The 20,517-nt window shown below is 49.2% G+C and overlaps 1 protein-coding gene across 2 annotated transcripts in view; it reads right to left on the bottom strand.

Annotated features, from left to right (window-relative positions):
* Nucleotides 1-20,517, bottom strand: part of STUM (stum, mechanosensory transduction mediator homolog) — a 60,230-nt gene that overhangs the window by 8,495 nt on the left and 31,218 nt on the right.

Raw genomic sequence — 20,517 nt, 5'->3', positions numbered from 1 at the left:
CAGTCTTGGAACCTTTCGGGGAGACAAGGAAATCACATGACAAGCAGTCCTTTCTGGGAAGGAGCAACAGGGAAGCCACTTGCAAGGACAGCAGGCAGTTGGAAAGGGCAACTTTATGTGGCAAAGATTCCAAGGGCCAAAGAGTTCTGAGGTGGGAGCTGGTGTGTCTGAGTTAACAGAGAAGCAACCTCAGAGGTAAATTCAGGAGAGGTGAAGGGCCAGGAAATGACCACCTGGCACACATGCTGATCACTGAGGGACAGGAGCCAAGAGCCTAGGTGCCTGCACAGTGTAGAGGGTGCAGACTAGGACAGGTTTCCCAGAGCCCCTCCCTGATGGGGTTCCCCTAGACACCGTGACCTGTAAGGGGAGGGACAGTGAGCCTAAGCTCTGTTGAGCATCCACAAGGTGTCAAGCAACGTGGTGGGTGCAGTCACATTCTTCACCTTGTCTAAGACTCAGCCCCTATGGGTAATATCACTACTTTTACTGAGTTAGGCCCCTTTCCTACATGGGCTCTGAGCCCTCCTGATGACAACCGTGAAGAGAATTAGCATTCTCTGTGTCTGTCATGGTTCCCTATGGTGTCAGTAACAAGTTACCTAAACCTCATGGTTAAAAGCCACACAAATTTATTTTTTCATAGTTCTGGAGGTTAGAAGAGTCTGCAATGGGTCCTCAGGGATGAGTCCTTCTGGAGGCTCCAGGGGAAAATCTACTTCCTTGCCTTTTCCAGCTTCTAGAGGCCACCTACATTCCTTGGCTTGTGGACCCTTCCTCCATCATCACCACTAGCAGCGTAGCACCTTCTCCCTGACCTCTGCTTCTGTCTTTATATCTTCTCATTGCCTCCCTGTGGTAAGGACCCTTGTGATAGCATTCAGAACCCACTTGGGTAATCCAGGATACTCTCCCCATCCATTTAATTTAATCACATCTGCAAAATGCGTTTTACTACATCAGGTAGCATATTCACAGGTTTGGGGATATGGATGTGGACACCTTTAGAGGCCACCATTTGGCTTACTACACTCTTACACACACAGAGAGTGATTCGGTGTGATGGTTAATTTTAGATGTCAACTTGACAGGATTGAGGGGTTCCTAGACGGCTGGTGGGGCACTATTTCTGAGTGTGTCTGTCAGACTGTTTCCAGAGGGGACTGATGTGTGAGCCAGTGGACCAAGAGAGGAAGACTTGCTCTCAGTGTGGGTGGGCGCCATCCAATCAGCCGGGGGCCCAGCAGAAACAAACAGGTAGAGGAAGGGGAATGTCCTCTCTGCTTCCTTTCCTCCTTCCAGAGTGAGACGCTTTTTCTTCTCCTGCCTTTAGATATCACACTGCAGGTTCTTCAGCTTTTGAACTTTGGAACTTACCCCAGAGGCCTCCTGGGGGCCTCTCAGGACTGACTGGGGGCTGCACTGTTGGCTTCCCTGGTTCTGAGGTTTCAGACTTGGATTGAGCCACGCTGCCCGCTTGAGCCAGCTACTAGCTTCTCTGGCTTTGCAGCTCGCAGTCAACCTATTGTGGGACTTCTCCACCTCTGTGATCACGTGAGCCAACTTCCCCTCATAAACACCCTTCCAGGGCTGGGTGCAGTGGCTCATGCCTGTAATCCCAGCACTTTGGGAGGCTGAGGTGGGCAGATCACCTGAGGTTAGGAATTTGAGACCAGCCTGGCCAACATGGTGAAATCCCATCTCCACTAAAAAATACAAAAAAAGCTGGGCATGGTGGTGGGCACCTGTAATCCCAGCTTCTCAGGAGGCTGAGGCAGGAGAATTGCTTGAACCCAGGAGGCAGAGGTTGCAGTGAGCCAAGATGGTGCCATTGCACTCCAGCTTGGCCAGCTTGGGCAACAAGAGTGAAACTCCGTCTCAAAAAAAAAAAAAAAAAAAAAAAAAAAACCCTTCCATATATCCTACTTGTTCTGTCTCTCTGGAGAGCCCTAACTAATACCTCTCAGGAACTAAGCATCTTGTCCAAGGTCACAATCACAGGCAGGCATTGAACCCACCAGAGTCAGATGCCAATGCCACGCCCCACTGCACTGCCTCCCAGGTGTAGATGACCTGTTAAAAGCAGGCCCGGACCAGAAAGCAGGGCATTTGGGAAATTGGCCAAATGACTGGTGACCATTTTCACATTCCTCACGTTCCATTCTGTCAGTTCCTGCTCTTTGAGGCTGCCTTGCTTTTTATTTTGCCTCCCACTCTGAACTGAGTCCACGTGCTGAATTCTGAAACTGACCCTGCCTCGTTTTCCTCCTCCTCATCTTAACCACTGCCACCAACGTGACGTCCCAGGCTGCATCTCATTGGTTTCAGGCCCTTCCCTGCCCAACTCGCTGGCTCCTACAGTTTCCAGGTCTCGCCTTTGCTCTCGCCCACACCTTTGTGCTTCAGATCCAAGGCTGAAGCCTGAGTCCATGTGCTGATTTCTGAAACTAACTCTGCCTCGTTTTCCTTCTCCTCACCATAACCACTGCCACCGATGTGAGGTCCCAGGTGGCATCTCATTCACCTTCATCCCTTGAGCCCCTTGCACAGTGCCTTATACACAGTAGGTGGCCTGTGGGCATTCAAAGAAGTACACCAAACCTCAGGTGTCTCCTCTGACCACCTGTCTCATCACCTGTGGCATTGTTAAAAATGTGGGGTCTCACCTGAGATCTATGGAATGTCTAAAGGATGATCCGGCATCTGCACTTCTCAACAAGCTTCCCCCCTGCCCTCCAAGGAATGATAAGGCTCACTACAGTGTGAAAACCACGGATTCAAGATCAGGCAACTCGCTAACTACCCTACTATGTCCCTGGCACAGAGCCCCAGAGGCCCTGTGGGAGATCCAGAGAAGCAAAGCTGTTCTTCTACTCGCAAGGGATGGACAGCCAGCTAGGGGCACAGAGTGTTGCCAGGAGCCTCCTTTTGGGGGGATGAGGTTGGGGTGCAACTCTGGAGTCTCTGTAGAGACTCATTCAGGAACCTAACTGGACCCCTGCCCACAAGAACTCACAGTGTACTGGGCAAACTCATCACCCCACCTGACAGAGGAGAAGGAGGCTGAGGGCTCCTGTAAGGGTAAAAGTGATGAAGCTGGGACTTCAGCTCCAGCCTCTTCCTGCTGGGAGGAGAAGGGAGAGGATGGTGCAGGGGGCAGGGTGGTGACAAGGGGAAGGTGATGGGGATGAAGAGGGAGGACTGACTCTGGCCATTTGTGGAAGGCTTTGAATGCCTGAGTAAGAGTTTGCCCCCAGCCTGCAGGAAATGGAGCTCTCACAGAGAGTTTTGAGCAGGAGAGAAATGCAATGGAAGCAGGGACTTAAGAAAATTAATTTGTCAGCAGGGTGGATTTTTTTTTTTTTTTTTTTTGAGATGGAGTCTCACTCTGTCCCCCAGGCTGGGGTGCAGTGGCACGATCTCAGCTCACTGCAACCTCCACCTCCCAGGTTCAAGTGATTCTCCTGCTTCAGTCTCCTGAGTAGCTGGAACGACAAGCATGCACTACCATGCCCGGCTAATTTTTGTATTTTCAGTTGAGATGGGGTTTCCCCATGTTGGCCAGGCTGGTCTCAAACTCCTGACCTCAAGTGATCCGCTCGCCTCTGCCTCCCAAAGTGCAGGGATTATAGGCATGAGCCACCGCGCCCAGGTGGCAGGGTGGATTTAAAGTGTCTGAGATGGGAAAGATGAACTGGGATGAGAAGTCAGCAGCTGAGGAATGGAGGAGATGTGGGCTCAGCACTTGGTAGTGGACACAGGAAGATGTGGAGGACTCAGGGACTATTAGGAAGTGTGTGCCACCATCCTGTGCTTCTGCCAGTGCATCGTGCATGTGAGACAGGAGATGCACACAAGTGCACCTATTACAAAAGAGAATGCTGCAGAAGTGGAAAGATGGTTGAAGATGAACAAGAATATGTGTGGAAAATGTGAGGTGAAAATAACATAGGTGCCATTTGCTGCAAACTTATAGTTTGCTAAGCACTGTGCAACTCTCTCTCTACCTACATTACCTCTTATTCTTAAAACCACTGGAGGTAGTTATTATTATCCCCATTTTACAGATACAGAAACTGAGGCTCAGATAGGCTAAACGACTTGCCCTCACAGCAGAACCCAGACTTAAAGTCAATCCGTCTAGTTAAGAAGGCTGAGTTCTTTTCAGTCTAGGGTGTTGCATCCTTACATTAAAAAATACGGAAAGAAGCCGGGCGTGATGGCTCACGCCTGTAATCACAGCACTCTAGGAGGCCAAGGCAGGCGCATCAACTGAGGTCAGGAGTTCGAGACCAGCCTGGTCAGCATGATGAAACACTGTCTCTACCAAAAATACAAAAATTAGCTGGGCTTTATGGTGCACGCCTGCAGTCCCAGCTACTCAGCAGGCTGAGACAGAAGAATCGCTTGAAGCCGGGAGGCAGAGGTTGCAGTGAGCCAAGAATGCTCCACTGCACTCCAGCCTGGGTGACAGAGTGAGACTCCATCTCAAAAAAAAAAATTATTAATAATAAGCAAGAACCTTCATCCTTAATGGTTTTCAAATATCCTTGAACCTACTCCTTCCCCTCCCTATGTCTTTATGGAAGACCCTGAATTGGATGGTGTTCTGATCTCTGGGCTACAGTGTCCTGACTCAGTGGGAGCTGAGACCCAGTGACCCTCTCTTTGTGGCTGTGGCCTCACCTCACTCTTTCAGCCTAGGAAATGGGAACAGTGGTCCGTGTTCTTTCATGTTTTTATTAGACTGAACCATATGAAATTGGCATTTCTGCAGGTCAAGAACAGCTGAATAATAAAAGCCTAATGTGTATATGAAAGTTTTGAGCATAAGGAAACTTTGTCCTTGAACTCAGAGATTCTTAGAGTCAGAAGGTCATCAAGCCCATCTCTTGTCAAAAGATGAAATCTCATTGGAATTGCTAAAGTGATTAGAGGCCAGTGGGCTGAGTACCTGCCTATTCCCTGTGGAGCAGGGAAGGCCTGGTGAGCCCAGTGCTCTGCAGAAGAGCAGGGCTGTGCAAGCTGAATGATCCCTAGCAAAGGCTTTGGCTTATATGTTAGGAAAAGCTGGGCTGGCCCACACTTTATTTAAAGGAGGAGACAACCTTAGCATGTGTGTGGTGTCGGAGGGACTTTTGGTCTCTGCACCTTCTTTTACTCATGTTAACACACTCATGATAACTCTAAGCCATGTAAAAATATAACCTTATACACATACTGACTTCTACCATGCGCACGCATATTGTCCAGCTGTGTGACCTCAGATATCACTAGGAAACTATGACAACAGGTCCCTTTTGCCATATAAGGTACCACACGCCATAAAAGGTAGAGATTAAGTGAATGGATTTATGATATAAAAACTGTTTTAATCTCTTCAGCAGTAAATTTTAAAAATGGTTTTAGCACATTTTCCTATGAAGAGGTGCTAATTGTTTTAAATGAGTCTTACCAGTTAAATAAAATGCTCTACCCAACAGCCATGTGTTGGTTCTAATTTATTCTATTGAGCGCCAGCCATATGCCAATGCCGAGTCCTGGGAATGGGAGCCCAGACAGGTGATGGGAACTTGCCACCCCAGCCCGGGAGCTCACACTCTGGCAAGGACACTGGGTCACACCAGGAACAGTGACGAATTCTGTTTGGCCATAGCAGGAAAGACTTCACAGGAGAGCAGGCGATGGAGCAGGGAGCTGGGAAGCTGATGGGGACTCATGGAGGAAAGGAGGAGGGAAGAACATCTGCAGAAAGGCCAGCCTGGCTGTCCGGAGCTAAGCAGTGCATAGTCTGGAGCTCAGCGGTGCATAGACTGGACTCAGAGGAGGGAAGAGCATCTGGAGACAGGCTGACCTGGCCGTTCAGAGCCCAGTGGTGCACAGGCTGGACTCAGGGCATGTGTAGAGGAGGGATGAAAAATGAGGCTGGCTCAGACTTCTGTAAAAATTTCAGAAATTAAACAAATGAGGCTGGAGTGGGCAGGGGTCAGACTGGTGAGGGCCCTGAGGGCCTGGCTCTGGAATCCACCTTCCTCTTCCAGGCAACAGGCAGCCCTGGGAAGGGGTTAAACAGGGGACTATCGGGCCTAGTTTGAATTTGAGAACAAACACTTGACCCCTAAGGAAGGATGGGTCGGAAGTGGCGAGGTGGAAGGCAGGGAGAGGAGGCCTTGCAAAATCCTCAGTGAGAAGGGAGGAGAGGGCAGTAGGAGAGACAGGACCTGCAGAGGACAGGGAGGCAGCATCCTTGATTTAGTGACCTGCTGGATGTTGGGGTAGGAAGGAACAGGGGCACAGGATGGGTTTGGGGTTCTGGTTTTCCACACTACAGGGTTAGGATGGAGCCATTGACCAGGGTGGGAAACCCAGAGTGGGCCGTGCCCACCGACTGAAGAGAGCTGAGTCAGAAACAAGGACCCCAGAGGTGTCAATTTCAACTAGTGGTTGAAAGTGAATGAGGTCACCCCAGGAGGGCATGAAATTCAAAGACCCTGGGAGACACCAAGATTTTAGGGGTGAGCAAGGGAAAAGAAGACCACAAAGGGAACAGGGGAGGTCCAATCAGACTGGCTAGGAGAGGGCATCCCAGAAACAGGAGAGAACTATCTGGAGGAAGAGGTGCTGGGGCAGGTCACCTGCTTCAGCAAGGTTCAGTGAGAGGGGCCACGTGCAATCACAGACTCGCTTAGGCCAAGAGTGGCTCCACAGGGAGTCAGGAGACTGGCAGGGCTCAGAGCAGGAGGTCAGGGGGCTTGGAGAGAACGGAGATGTGGATTCCAGAGCGTGGGTGAGGACCACTTTTCCTTAAGTGGGAGAAACTTAAGGTTGTTTATCTGCTGAGAAGAAGCTGCCAGGAGGGAGCAGGGGACAGAGTGAAGACATAACCAGGTAGGGGATAAGTGGACATCAAGGTTCTTGGTAAAATGAGAAGGGGAACTATCCCCTGATGGTTTTCCAAAGCAGTATGTACATCAGATGTCTCAAACTGAGGTTCATATGCACATTCTAAGGCCCCAACTCTAGAGCACCACAGGCACAGGGATGGATCTAGGAATTGCTTGTTTAAAAAAAAAATAAACATTCCTCCAGCTGATACCAATTCCTCTGATGGGTGGAGGAATTAGCCTGGCAGATATAGAACGAGAAAATCATACAACTTCATCAGAAATGAGTCCACGATTCTGGTTTTTCACTCTGTCCAACGGCTTCGCCCACATGACTCAGGGCTGGAGCGGGAAGACGGTCCTCTGCAGCAAGGACAGGGAGGCTGAGGCGGGCCCTCGGCATGCTGTTCCTGGAGGTCCCAGTGAACACTAACTGGCACCAGGGAAAATGATGGTAATGGACTGTACTGTCAACCACCAAAATCAATGTGTTGTAAGATACCTGGGACTTAGGCACAGACATGTGGTTTGCACGTCCTACCATGATCCTGGGAAAAAGGGCAGGCAGCAGAGGCTTGTCGAAGTCCTCCCACGGAGAGGTGCAGCAAAAACACAAGAAGAGCCAAGCTTTGCAAGCACAGCGCCCCCTGGCTGCCATCACTGTGGTCTCTGTGCTTGCAGCTTCCCCAAGGAGCTCAGGGCTCAGGCCCCAAGACAAGGCAGTGGGGAGAGAAAAGGGTCTCTCCACTTCCATCCTGGAAGCCCCAAAGAGATTCTCTGGGCCTGTCCTCAGGGGAGAGTTCCTGAAGCTTGGCTGTCAGGCACGAGAAGGCAAGCAGTCAGGAGTGGGCTGGTACAGTCTCCCATCAGGAGGGGGGCGGCTCTGCTCCCATAAGATAGAGCCTGGGAGCTGGAAGCATCCTTTGAGCTCTCACTAGGTTCCGTTTTTCGCATGACTCACGTGGGAGCTTTGGGAGGTGCTGAGTTTGGAGAGAGGATCTTGAAGCGTCTTGGAACTTGGTGGAAAAAGGGCAGAGCTGTCTTCTGAAGCAGCTACTTCAGGGTAAAAACTGCCCCTGGGACCTAGGCCAGCAAGTCGTTTGATCCCAGTTGTCACCTCCAGCTGGCTCTGTAGTCATTGTGATGTGCTGCTCCTCAGTGGCTGTGACTTACACCTGGACACCCTTCCTCACTCCCGGGGTGGTGGTTGAGCGAGGCCTTTTTCAAGGCCTTACCCTGAATGTGAGCTTTGGGGGTCAGGAAGGAAAAGTACAGCTGATTTTGAAAGCAAAGAAACAGGTTCTTCACACCCTGAGAAACAGGACCCATTGTCAAGGGCTGCCTAGTTCAAGGCTAGAATAAGCTAAATGGAAGATTATGTTCAGGATCAAAATGAGAGATTGCTAAAAGCACACCTTCCTGGGTCCCATCACCCTAAGATTCTGATTTAGGGGGTCTAATCATCTTTGCCTCATTGTGCGATTATTTCAACCAGAAAGAAAAGGAAAGAGAACTCACTACAAGTTCACAAATACTTCTGGACAAAAGTCCCAGGGACACAGAATCAGCGTAGCCTTGAACGTGAACGGGGCCTATATGGCCATGGCCTAAGTAAACCAGAGGAGGCTGCAGAAAGCAAGGCCAGAGTCCTGGGCCACTCAGATGGTCTTCGTGCCAACTCTTTTGGGTTCTGTTTTCTCAAGAAATGGAGCAGAAGATTTGGGATATCATGTGCTCATATGTGCTGAGGGAAGGCAATGTCATCCTTTCAGCTTGGTCACTCCAGAACAGAGCACAAGAAGGCCACACTAGGTGGGAGATGAAGGTGTCAACCAAAGGCCATATCGGTGCAGCGTTCAAGGCTGAGCAGGTCTGTGGAGGGGCTATGTCTTCCCCTGGAATTACACCAAGTCAATCACCCAGAAAGTATTTTGTAGACCCAGTACTGTCTGCAGCCTCTTGTCCTGGCCAGCAAGGAATTTGCAAGGAGGACTCAGAACATAAAACCGATCTAGAATAGTGCAGGGTAAAACACAAACAGTTCCAGCATCCTCATCATCCTGACCCTCCACATACTTTTTCAGAAAGAATCTGCCAGTGCCCTTGATACCTCTATCCTGGAGCAGCAAAGGGTCCGTGAGTGGCTTTCAACATTAGAGAAAGCACAGACACCCTAGTGAGGTCACACCACCCACTGGAAAGCTGAATTTGCCAGCATTTCGTTGGGATCCCATCATTTCAGTGCAGTAACTAGGGGGTCTTTCCTGCTATCAGCAGTTTCCAGTGGCCAATAACCCACCTTTGATCAACTAGAGATGGGAGAGTAAATTTATTATGACTTAAATCTTTCTATGCATGGGTTTCATGGAAGAGAATGGGGAAAAGTGGACCGGTGACCTTCTGTCTTCCAGCAGAGAGAAGGTGTATGGCATCTTGGACCACTTCTCCCTTAGCCTCAGCTGCTCCCCCATATCCAGAGGCCCTCCATTCTCTCCCCAGTCAGAGAGTGCCAGCTTAGGACGAACCCTCTTCATTCCTCCCAGGGTCTCGGGTAAATGCTCAGGGGTCTTGGGCAAATGAGTTGGGATTGTGAGGTTGACGGGGTCAGGGGAACACAGTGGGGTACGAGTCTTCAGGCAGACAAGGGGTGTGCAGGTGAGACCCTGGTAAGTCACAGTCTTCAGGTGTATTGCAGCATCAGGTGGGCTGCAGCTGTTACTGTGTGCCTTTGATTTTCCAAGTGGCATAAAGGAAAGAAGACAGGAGCCTTCCTGGATGCCACACACCCATCCAGTGTCCTTCCTTCTGAGGACAGAAGGAAAATGAGACCAGCTCCCTCCTCCATCCCCCTCAGTCCCCTGACTGTGACATCAGTTCTCCTCCTGCTGGGGGTGAGGGCGACTGGAGCTAATAATTCATTTTACTGGCTCCGGGCGTGCATCAGCTTCCTTGTGCTTATTAACAAACCTCCTCTGCCCTCTGCCTGCCCCCTCCTAAACCTCTGATGTGCTCCCAGCCTGGGCACTCTGTGGCAGGGCTGGGGAGCTGTGCTACAGAATTGGACACCATAGGTCTCTTCAGGGGTCTTCCCAGGATGTTAAGCTGGAGGAGAAATTTAACCACATGGAATTTCTCAGTTCCCTAACTCCGAGCCTGCCATGACAGAGTCTAGGCTTCAGTGATAGAGGGTGAACTGAGGACACAGGGATGGGATGGGGAAGGGTGGTTGTGTAATGGCCAGGGCAGGGGAGCCCAGGACAATGCAGTGGCCCTTGAGGGCTTAGCCTTGTCCTTCCTACCTTCCAGCAGGTTGGTGTTAAGGGTGGCCAGTCTGGTGGAAAGATGGGTGAGGGCAGCAGTGGTGACATTTGTTATAGGAGACAACACGGCTACCATCTCCTTAGAATTTGCAACCTCACAAGATGACATTTCCATGGATGGGTAGACACGGAGATTAAAAACAGAGAGGGGTTCTGCCCAAGGCTGCAGCAGCCAGAGAGACTCTCTGAGATCAAAGGCAGTGAGAGCCTACAACATGATGAGACCCAAAGGGATCTCTTGTGGGGATGCTGCAGCAACTGAGAACAGGGATCCCTAAGCCGACCCCTTGCCATAATGGTGCCACTAATCCACAGGCCTGAGGCTAAGACTTCCAGGCTCATGCCCGGACCTCATCTGATTGCCCAAATAACAAATAACATGGATATAGTGCCCACCATGTGCTCAGCATGGAGCTTGTTAAAGCTGAGGCACTCTCTCCTTACCAAACGCAAGCCTGGGAACAAGACTGCCCCAGGCATTCGGCAGCCCAGTGTGTGTGAGCTCAAGTGTGCCAGGCACCAGTGGGAGCTCATAGCCTGGCGTGGGTGACCCCTGGGAATGGTGGGAAGAGCTGTCCCCAGGTGCCCTGAGCTGTGGCTACACACACTGGGCATATGAGAGAACAGTGCACCCTGAACCCTTAAGTCTTTGAGCCCTCAGAAGCAAAAGCCTCAGTGGGCCTCTGACATAGCAGGTAGTAGCAGACTCCAGTCACTAGACCTGAAGACTGCATTCCATTGTGCAAAAGTTTGATGAGATCATGGAGTTGGAGTCTCCACAATGGAACTGATGCCCTTATAAAGGGATGAAGAAATCCAAGCTCTTTCTCTCTCTCCCTCCCTACCTTGTGAGAAAAGCAGGAAGAGGTCCCTTCCCAGAACCCAACCACACTGGTATACTGGTCCCAGATTTTCCAGTTTCCAAAACTATAAGAAATAGATGTCTGCTATTTACGCTACCCTGTCTATGGTATTCTTGTTATGGCAGCCTGAACGAAGACATGTCCCCTCCTTAAAATCATACCCAATTCATTTCATCCATTCATTTTTCCATGTATTCAGCTAGCATTTATGAAGTACCTGCTGAGTGCTTCAGTGTCCAGGCCCTCAAGTATCCCACAGGGTGGTGAGAAAGGCAAATAACCCACAGAACGCAATGCTGTGTGGTCAGTCCTCTGAGCAGGGACTGAGGGGGGACACGCAGGATCACACTGTGAATACAAAGGTGGGCTCTGGCATCAGAATGCCAGGGTCTGAATCCCAGCTGCATCACAGATAAGCTATGCAACCTTGACAAGTGATGGCATTTCTCTGGACCTCATTTCTAGATGATAGCATTTCCCATTTCCCCATCTATGAAACGCGCAATGATAGTAGACAAGGGTAAACGTGAGGATTAAATTAACGCATATAAAGTACTTAGAACACAGCATGAAACCAATAAGGCCTAGCTGAGGCATGAGGAGGGCCCCACACTGAGTAGGAAGGAAGATGATGGGGACTGTCCTCTGAGGAGGGAATGCTGGAGGAGAATCTTGGCAGATAGGAGTTATTAATTATGACTAAGAAAACAAAATTGAAGATTTCAGTGAATCCTGCTCTCACACTGACTTGTGGCCAATGGCATTATTCTTCACTCCACCTTTTTAAAAAAAATTATTATCATTGTTAAGTTCACCGTGTCAGCCTCACGAAGCCTGAGGCTAGGCACTCATCCCTATGCCGCAGTGTGACACAGCCAGGAAAAATTATCATTGTGATGACTACACAGCAAGATGGGCAAGTGCTTCAAGTAGATTACACAAATAGAAAGTATATTGTGTGGGGGACTATTTTAACATATGTGTGTATGTGGACAAAGACTGGAGTGTATTAAGCAAAATATTGTAAAAACGGTTTTGCCATGGCGGAATTATAGGTGGCTTTTCTCTTTTTTTCAAAAACAAATTCTCATTTTGGTTAAAACAAGGTTTTAGGCAACCTGTTGAGATCTAACTCTTCAAGGATGTCTATCAGTTAGCTCCTCACTAGCTGCAGAGAAGGCAATGGAGTGGTTGAGTAAACTAGGGGACAGATGCACGCAGATATCTAACACAAAAAATTAAGTGATGCCATGGCACTCTGCAAGACTGTGACAGAAGCCCCTGAATTTCCAGGAACACCCCTGGAATGCAGCTCCCAATCCTATGGTGTTGTTCCCAGTTAACCAGGCAGAGTGGGGCTCTCAGCCAAATGGCAGGCTTGGGTTCACCTGCTGGAGATGAGAGGCCAGACTCTGAGGCTTCTGGGTTGGAAGCCAGGAAAGGACTGCAGTCCCAAGAGGCCTTCAGGAGCTGCTGTAGACTCAGGCAGCCACGACACAACAACAGTGGAAAAGGAGGTGGTTTGACTGAGCTGGCGCCCAGTCTCTCAGAGGACCAGGAAGGGAGGAGAGGAGGTGGAAGAAGCCCTGTGTGGGGCTTGTGCTCAGGTGCACCCTGTCAGCTGGTGATTCCCCACAGGCCTGGCAGACACATGTGCTCCTTCCTGGAACTGTGCCCTGCCGGGCGGCCCATGTATATGCTCTAGTGCTAGGGACAACTTCCTGCCTGGGGCACATGGAATCAGTTCAAGATGGCTTTCTCCATGGGGAGGTGACGTTGCCGCTCCTGCCATGGGGACATACCACACTTGCAGGGAGGAGTTGTCCCTTGTGGTCTTTAATTTGGAAGTAACCAACTCAAACAGGCTTAAATCACAAAGGGATTTATTGACGCCTGTAATCCCAGCACTTTGGGAGGCTGAGGCAGTCAGATCATCTGAAGTCAGGAGTTGGAGACCAGCCTGGCCAACATGGTAAAATCCCATCTCTACTAAAAATACAAAGATTAGCCAGGCATGGTGGTGCGTGCCTGTAATCCCAGCTACTTGGGAGGCTGAGGCAGGAGAATTGCTTGAACCTGAGAGGTGGAGGTTGCAGTGAGCTGAGATCGTGCCACTGTACTCAGGCCTAGGTGGCAGAGAAAGACTCTGTCTCAAGAAAACAAAAACAAAGGGAAATTGGTTCACAAACTGGAAAAAACAAAACAAAACAAAACTAGAAGGGCACTGTGGGATCATGTTAGGAAGATGGAATCTAGGGTCAGACTGCTGAGTGTTATTCATGACTTTACCATTTACTGGTTGACTGAAATTGGGCAAGTTATTCTACCTCTGGAGGTCTATCAAACCTTTTCGGCCCAATTTCCTCATCTGTAAGATGTGGGTTATACTAGTATCCATATCCAGGATTTTGTGTGAGGCTTCATAGAGATTATGCATTTAAAATGCCTAGAACATATTAAGTACCTAATATCTGTTTGCTATTTTTATTGTTAACAGGAATTCAGGGTTGGTTTGATTCCTTGGCTCAATGATTCATCAGAGACCCAATGTCTTCCATCTCTCTGCTCTGTCTTCCAAGGTGTGAGCTTCATCACAAGGCCAACTTCTCTCATGGTGACAAAATAATTGCAGCAGTTCTAGGTTCACATCCATACACCACATCTCCAGAGGAGACAGAACATTTTTGTCTCAGCATTCTAAGTAGGAGTCCTGAGATTTACTGAGATAGGACTAGTTAGTTCACTTGCCCACTCTTGAATCAATGATTTGGCAGAAGAAATAGAGTCAGCTTCCCCTACAAAACCCAGGTGGCATAAAGGAGACATGAACTCCTGAGTGAAAATCTGGATTTTATTGGGAAGTAGGAAGAGGGTAAAATGATGCTGGGTAAGTGATCAGTAATATTCACTAATGGGATAACTGCATTATTAAATCAAGCATAGAAATGATAAATTGAACCATCTTTTGCCAAAGGGGGGTGTAGTGGATTTAAAACATGGCACCCAGGCCGGGTGCAGTGGCTCATGCCTACAATCTCAGCACTTTGGGAGGCCAAGGTGGGTGGATCATGAGGTCAGGAGTTCCAGACCAGCCTGGCCAACATGGTGAAACCCCTTCTCTACTAAAAATATAAAAATTAGCCCAGCATGATGGTGGGCACTTGTAATCCCAGCTACTGCAGAGGCTGAGGCAGGAGAATTGCTTGAACCCGGGAGGCAGAGGTGCAGTGAGCTGAGACCACCCATTGCACCCCAGCCTGGGTGGCAGAGCAAGACTACATCTCAAAAAAAAAACAAAAACAAAAACAAAACAAAACAAAACACTTGGCACCCAATTCTTTGACACTCTTTCATCAGGAGATGGGCCCATATACTTTCCTCTTAAAACTGAACTCTCTAAGAACCAACAGCATATAACAGAAGTGGCACTATGCCAGTTTCCTGGCTCAGGCCTTAACAAACTGCTGGATCTCACTTCCTGCATCTTCAGCTGCATACTCTTGAACCCAGCCACCATGCTGTAAAAAAGTCCAAACTAGCTAATGTGGGCAACTCCAGGGAGAAACCTCATGTAGATGGTCCAGTCAACAGCTCAGGTGAGGTTCCAGCTGATGGCCAGTTTCAGCTATGAGACATGTGAGTAAAGATGCCTCTAGATGATTCCAGTCCCCAACCATCAAGTCACCCTGGTTTTGAGTCTTGCTAGCTGAGGCCCCACACATCATGGAACAGAGACAAGATATCCTGAATGTGTCCTGTCTAAATTCCTACCCACAGAAGTGATGTGCATAATACAATGGCTTTTTTTTCACACCACTAAATTTTGAGATTGTTTTCTATACAACAATAGATAGTTGGAACAAGAGCGTCACTGGGCAACATGTCAATGGAGGGGGAAGAAGACTAGAAGAAGTGGGCGAGGATGTTTAGTTTTTACAGCAATCATTTAGCATCTAGAATCCTAAAGGCCTGTACTGCTTGGTTCTTGGGCAGAGGGGACGATTACTCCCATCGCCCCTCCCAGAGCTCTGCCCTACCAAGTCAGGACAACTGACAAGAGTCAGAGAGTCTGTTAGGATAACACTGCACTGCAGCCATGCTACAGGAAGTACATAAGATTATCAAAAGATAGCCAGTGACAGAGAGGAGGATTCTAGTGGACACAGAGCTGTGAGGAAAGAGAAAAAGGAAGAGGCTAGTGAGGAGTAGCTCCCTGAGGACCTTTCTAGGTGGACAGGAATGGACTAATAAGGCACTGGGGAGGAAAAACAGAATTGCTTTATGCTGTCCTGTAGGATAGACATGTGTGCTTGCTTGTCTAGCAAAAGGTACCTTCCTGGTCTTCCAACTGGCAAAGGTAAAACCATTATCATTATAATCAATCTGTAATGCACTGAGCACTCATTAGAAGTTAGCATTTTACCATATTTCCTCACTTGATTTCTACAACAATCCCAAGTCTTTATTCTCATTTAACAGACAAGAACAGGCCTAGAATGAATGGTACATTAACCAACGGCAGTGGATTTCAGAAATGGCCCCAGTTCTCCACTTCCTGTATCCATAGCCTTTGCAATGTGACTTTGCTGCTCCTCCCATTAAGAAGTAGAATCTGCTTCCCCATCCTTTGAATGCAGGCTGGACCTGGGACTTTCCTTGGCCAGTATAATGCAGGGGAAGTGGTGCTGTGCCACTCCTGAGCTGAGGCCACACTCATAGAGCTCTGCACTGTCATCACATGGACAAGCTCTGGCCAGCCTGTTAGAGGATGAGATACCACATGCAGATGGCTGCAGCCATCTAGCCATCCCAGCTAAGAATAACCAAGCCCAGCGTGACCAAAGAAATGCCCCCCTGAGCCCAGCCCACAGAATTGTGAACTCCATAAACACTATTGTTTTAAGCCACTAAGTTTTAGGGAGGTTTGTCATGCAGCAAAAGCTAACTGAGACCGCCCGGGCCTGTTTTCACAAACTTGTTGGCTACCAGGAAAGGAGAGGGAGAGGCCTGAGGTCTGTGGCCCCTCAGCTTCATCAGAGAACAAGAGGGGAAGAGGGTACTGGGGCTTTAGGAGACAGCCTACCCTGGGACTGTGGAAAATCTTTTCAGGACTTTGAGAGTCAAACGAAAGTGGCCTGGCTTCCTGTGCACTGGCTTTCAGATGAGATTGACTTTGGAGTGACCCTTCAGGATCCACGTACTGATGTCTTTTTTTTTTTTTTTTTTTTTTTTTTTTTGAGATGGCATGTTGCTCTTGTTGCTTAGGCTAGAGTGCAGTGGCATGATCTCGCCTCACTACAACCTCCACCTCCCAGGTTCAAGCAATTCTCCTGCTTCAACCTCCCCAGTAGCTGAATGGTGGCACCTGCCACCACGCCCAGCTAATTTTTTGTACTTTTTAGTAGAGATGGGTTTTCATCATGTTGGCCAGGCTGGTCTCGAACTCCTGACCTCAGGTGATCCACCCGCCTTGGTCTCCCAAAGTGCTGGGATTACAGGCATGAGCCACTGCGCCTGGCTCATATTGATGTCTTAAAAGAGCAAAGAGCCATATGGATTTGAAAAACCTACTTTTTAAAAGAAAACTAATTTCAGGAAAGAACCAAGGATTAAAACCAGTCATTCCAATGGTGAAGGATGGCACTGACCTTTCCCAGGGCGAGGGCAGACACAACAGCAGCAGCGTCCACCTCCGTATCAGTGGAGCTGTGGTCAGGATCCCCAGGACCAGGGCTTCCAGGAGGAGGCTGGGGACAGCTCTGGTAGCAGCATGGTTGCAGGGTGACTAAGTGAGGGGGAACTGGAAGGGGAGGGCCAGACGTGTGAATGAGGGGCAGGGCAGAAGCCTTCAGTTAGAAATAGAAGAAAGGAAGATTTTAGTCAAACCTCAGATAAACTGCAGCAGCTGCAGAGAGGACTTACAACACTCCACAGTGGACGGGTGCAGGAAGTCCCTGGAATGGGTCCCCCTGAAGGATGAGAGCATTTCAGTGACACAAGCCGGCTAGGCCAGGCCTGGCTCAGGATGAAACCCACTAAGAGGATGGCCGGTCCTTCACCACCGGCTCCTCCCTGATATGCCCATCTTCCCATCCACTGACTCTTTTCAGCTCATTTTGCTGGTTTCTAGTTCTTCTCCCCACCCACTACCTGGCTGCCCATCCTCCCCTACCATCATCTCTGTGTGTACTCCTGCTCACTGCACTCCAGCCTGGGCAACAGAGTGAGACTCCATCTCAAAAAAAAAAAAAAAAAAAAAGAAGAGGAAGAGAGAGCTAAGCTCATACACTCTTGCCCTCTCACCATGTGATGCCCTCTGCCATGTAATGATGCAGCAAGAAGGCCCTCACCAGATGCTGGCACTATACTCTTGGACTTTTCAGCCTCCAGAACTGTGAGCTAAATAAACTTCTTTCTGTTATAATTACCCAGTCTGTGAGATTCTGTTATAGCAACAGAAAATGGACTAAGACTCCGACAAACCAACTGTCTGTCCATCCATTCAGTATTCATTGCCCACTGAGTAGGAAGACTGCTAGCTGTCCCCCAAATCCCTTCTTTTTGACTCCTGGGCATTTAGCCACTCATCTAGCATCTACATGTCCCAGCCTCCTCTGCAACCAAGAGAGGCCATGAGACTAAGTTTGGGACAATGAGCTATGAGCAAAAGTGATACATGTAGGAAACTTCTGGGTCATCTCCAAACTAAATCCAGCTGCTTTCCCTAGACTTTGCTCTTTTCCTTTCTTATGGGCTGGAAAGAAGACACGGCGGTAACCCAACTTCAACCATGGGAACTAGGGCCACACCCTGGGCCTTGGCAGAAGACTATTCACCAAGATGATTCCAATGAATGACCTCTTAGAAGACAGCTGCCCTGCCAGCCTGGCATAGCCTGATAGATAGCTTGACGTGAGAGAAAGGGCTTCTAATGCATTTAAGTCACTGTGTTTCTGGTCTCTTTGTTATAGCAGCTGAGCCTCTACTCTAACTACAGACCCAACAGACACTATGCTTGGTGCTGGGGGCACAATGGTGGCCCAGACATATAACCCTTAGATTAGTGGTGGATCCAGACATACAGCTGGGTATTTGCTGGTCAAGGTGATAAAGGCTGTGAGGGGGCAGCATGGGGAGCAGTGGGGCAACAGCAGCCCTTGACCCAGGCATAAGAGCACGGGAGGGCTTCCAAGAGGAAGGAGAGATCTCAGGTGAGTGTGGAGTCTAGGAAAGGGGAAGAATGTTCCAAGTAGAAAAGAAGTGATATATGCCAGGGAGAGTGGGGCATACTCAAGGTATGACTTGTCCTCCTCTGCCCTCCCCTTCATCAACCATGCAATGTTGAAGTCCTCAGCCTCAGCCCTAGACCTCTCCTCTCCCCAGCACACAGCTTCTCCTAAGATCCTCTCCCCTCCACCCAGGGCACCTGATTGAAGACTTCATTCTCCAGCACAGACTTCACCTCTGAGCTCCAGACCACTGACAATGGCTTACTTGACAACTCTTCTGAGATATTTCAAAACCCTCTCAGAAACAAGTACAAAAACAAATTCCTGACCTGTCCCTGCACTAAGCCTTGCCCTTTCTCATCTCAGAGATCCACACCCACTCCCATCACCTGCACTAGCCAGAACCCAGGATTCCCTATGGCTCCTCCTCCCCACAGCCCATCTAAGACCAAATCTGTCATTTTTACTTCTAAATGTCTCTTACTTCCACCCACTTTGTCTCTGCTAACGCTGCCTCCTAGTTCAAGTTCCCATCAACTCTTGCCTGGACTGCTGCCTCCTAACAGGTCTCCCACAGCTGTGCTGTCTACAACAGCTGCAGGGATGTTTTCAAGATGCAGATATAAATATCATTCGGCGGCTCCCATTGCTCATAGAATAAAAACAAAGGCAGGGCAGGGTGGCTCATGTCTGTAATCCCAAATCCCAGCATGTTGGGAGGCTGAGTCTGGAGGCTTGCTTGAGGCCCGAGCAACACAGGGAGGCTCCATCTCTACAAAAAAAATTTTTTTAATTAGCTAGGGGCAGTGGCATGTGCCTGTAGTTCCAGTTACTAGGGAGGTTGGGTAGGAGGATGGCTTGAGCCCAGGAGTTCAAGGCTGCAGTGAACTATGATTGCACCACAGCACATCAGCCTGGGCGACAAAGACCCTGTCTCAAAAAAAAAAAAAAAAAAAAAAGATATAAGGCCTTCCCAAGTTGGTCTCCCTGATCTCTCCCACCCCAGCCTTGTTTTTCACTGCACTCTTTCTTGGCCAGTGAGGCTTCCTCGGGAGGCCTCCACGGTCCCTCACTTTCCTAGCTCTGAATGCCTCTCCTTCACAGACCTCCTCATCTCACACTTGTGGGTGGATTATCTGATGTAATGTCTATCTCCTCTAAGAGACAGGAAGCACCACATGGACAGGGACCAAGTAAATTTTGCTGATACCACTGTATTCCCAGCATGCAGCCCAGCACCTGGCACAGAACTGAATGAAGGCTGCACTCACGTGTTGGGAGTTGGCATCCCTTATCATGATGGCCTGGCATTCCCATACCCCATCCTTCCCCCATCACTCAGCTAATGCCTCACAGTGGCTTCTCTCCACCATGCTGCCAAGATAAGATAGTTTCCTTCTATCATTTGCCAAAGGGGCAGTGTGAGATTAGGACACCACGCTTCTCTCAAAGAATTAGTGCACATAGCCGGCTTCACAGCTGCAGACCCTAAGAAAATGCATTGGGATGGGCCAGGCGAGAACTCACCATCCATATAGGTCAAGCGCATCATGAACCTGATCAAAGTTAGGGATGCGCAGAAGATTCCTCATGCAGAGGTATGGGCTCCACTGGAATAGGAAATTCCAGCCGCAGCACTCACTTCTTGCCATTATGAACTTTTAGCTCCCCAAGATTCTCCTTCAAAATGCAAATTTATCTTCAATTAAATCCCTAATACATCAGTGTGACTTTTTTTTTATTTCATTGCTTGAGAGAGAAATCAGCAAGAGAAAACCTTGGGGTATGAGGGGCAGCTGATCAAGACTCAGGGATGGGAGGGGAGAGGCCTTCCAAGGCCCAGCTGCACTCATTGTCTCTGCCCAGGGAAGCAGCCACTACAGGGGTGGCTGTGGACTTTAAACGGCCTTCACCGAGTCAGACTCAGCCCAGTCATGGCTGCCTTTTTAAAAAAGTGATTGGGGCTGAGTGCAGTGGCTCATGCCTGTAATCCCAGTACTCTGGGAGGCCCAAGTGGGAGGAGTGTTTGAGCCCAGGAGTTCAAGACCAGCCTGGGCAACATGAGACCTTGTCTCTACAAGTAATTTAAAAATTAACCAGGCATGGTGGTGCATGCCTGTGGTCCCAGCTACTCTGGAGGCTGAGGTGGGAGGATCACTTGAGCCGAGACAGTCGAGGCTGCAAGTGACCTGTGATTGCGTCACTGCACTCCAGCCAGGGT

This window comes from Macaca mulatta, chromosome 1, assembly GCF_049350105.2.
Source record: "Macaca mulatta isolate MMU2019108-1 chromosome 1, T2T-MMU8v2.0, whole genome shotgun sequence".
Taxonomy (NCBI): domain Eukaryota; kingdom Metazoa; phylum Chordata; class Mammalia; order Primates; family Cercopithecidae; genus Macaca; species Macaca mulatta.
This window is presented reverse-complemented; position numbering and strand designations above follow the sequence as displayed.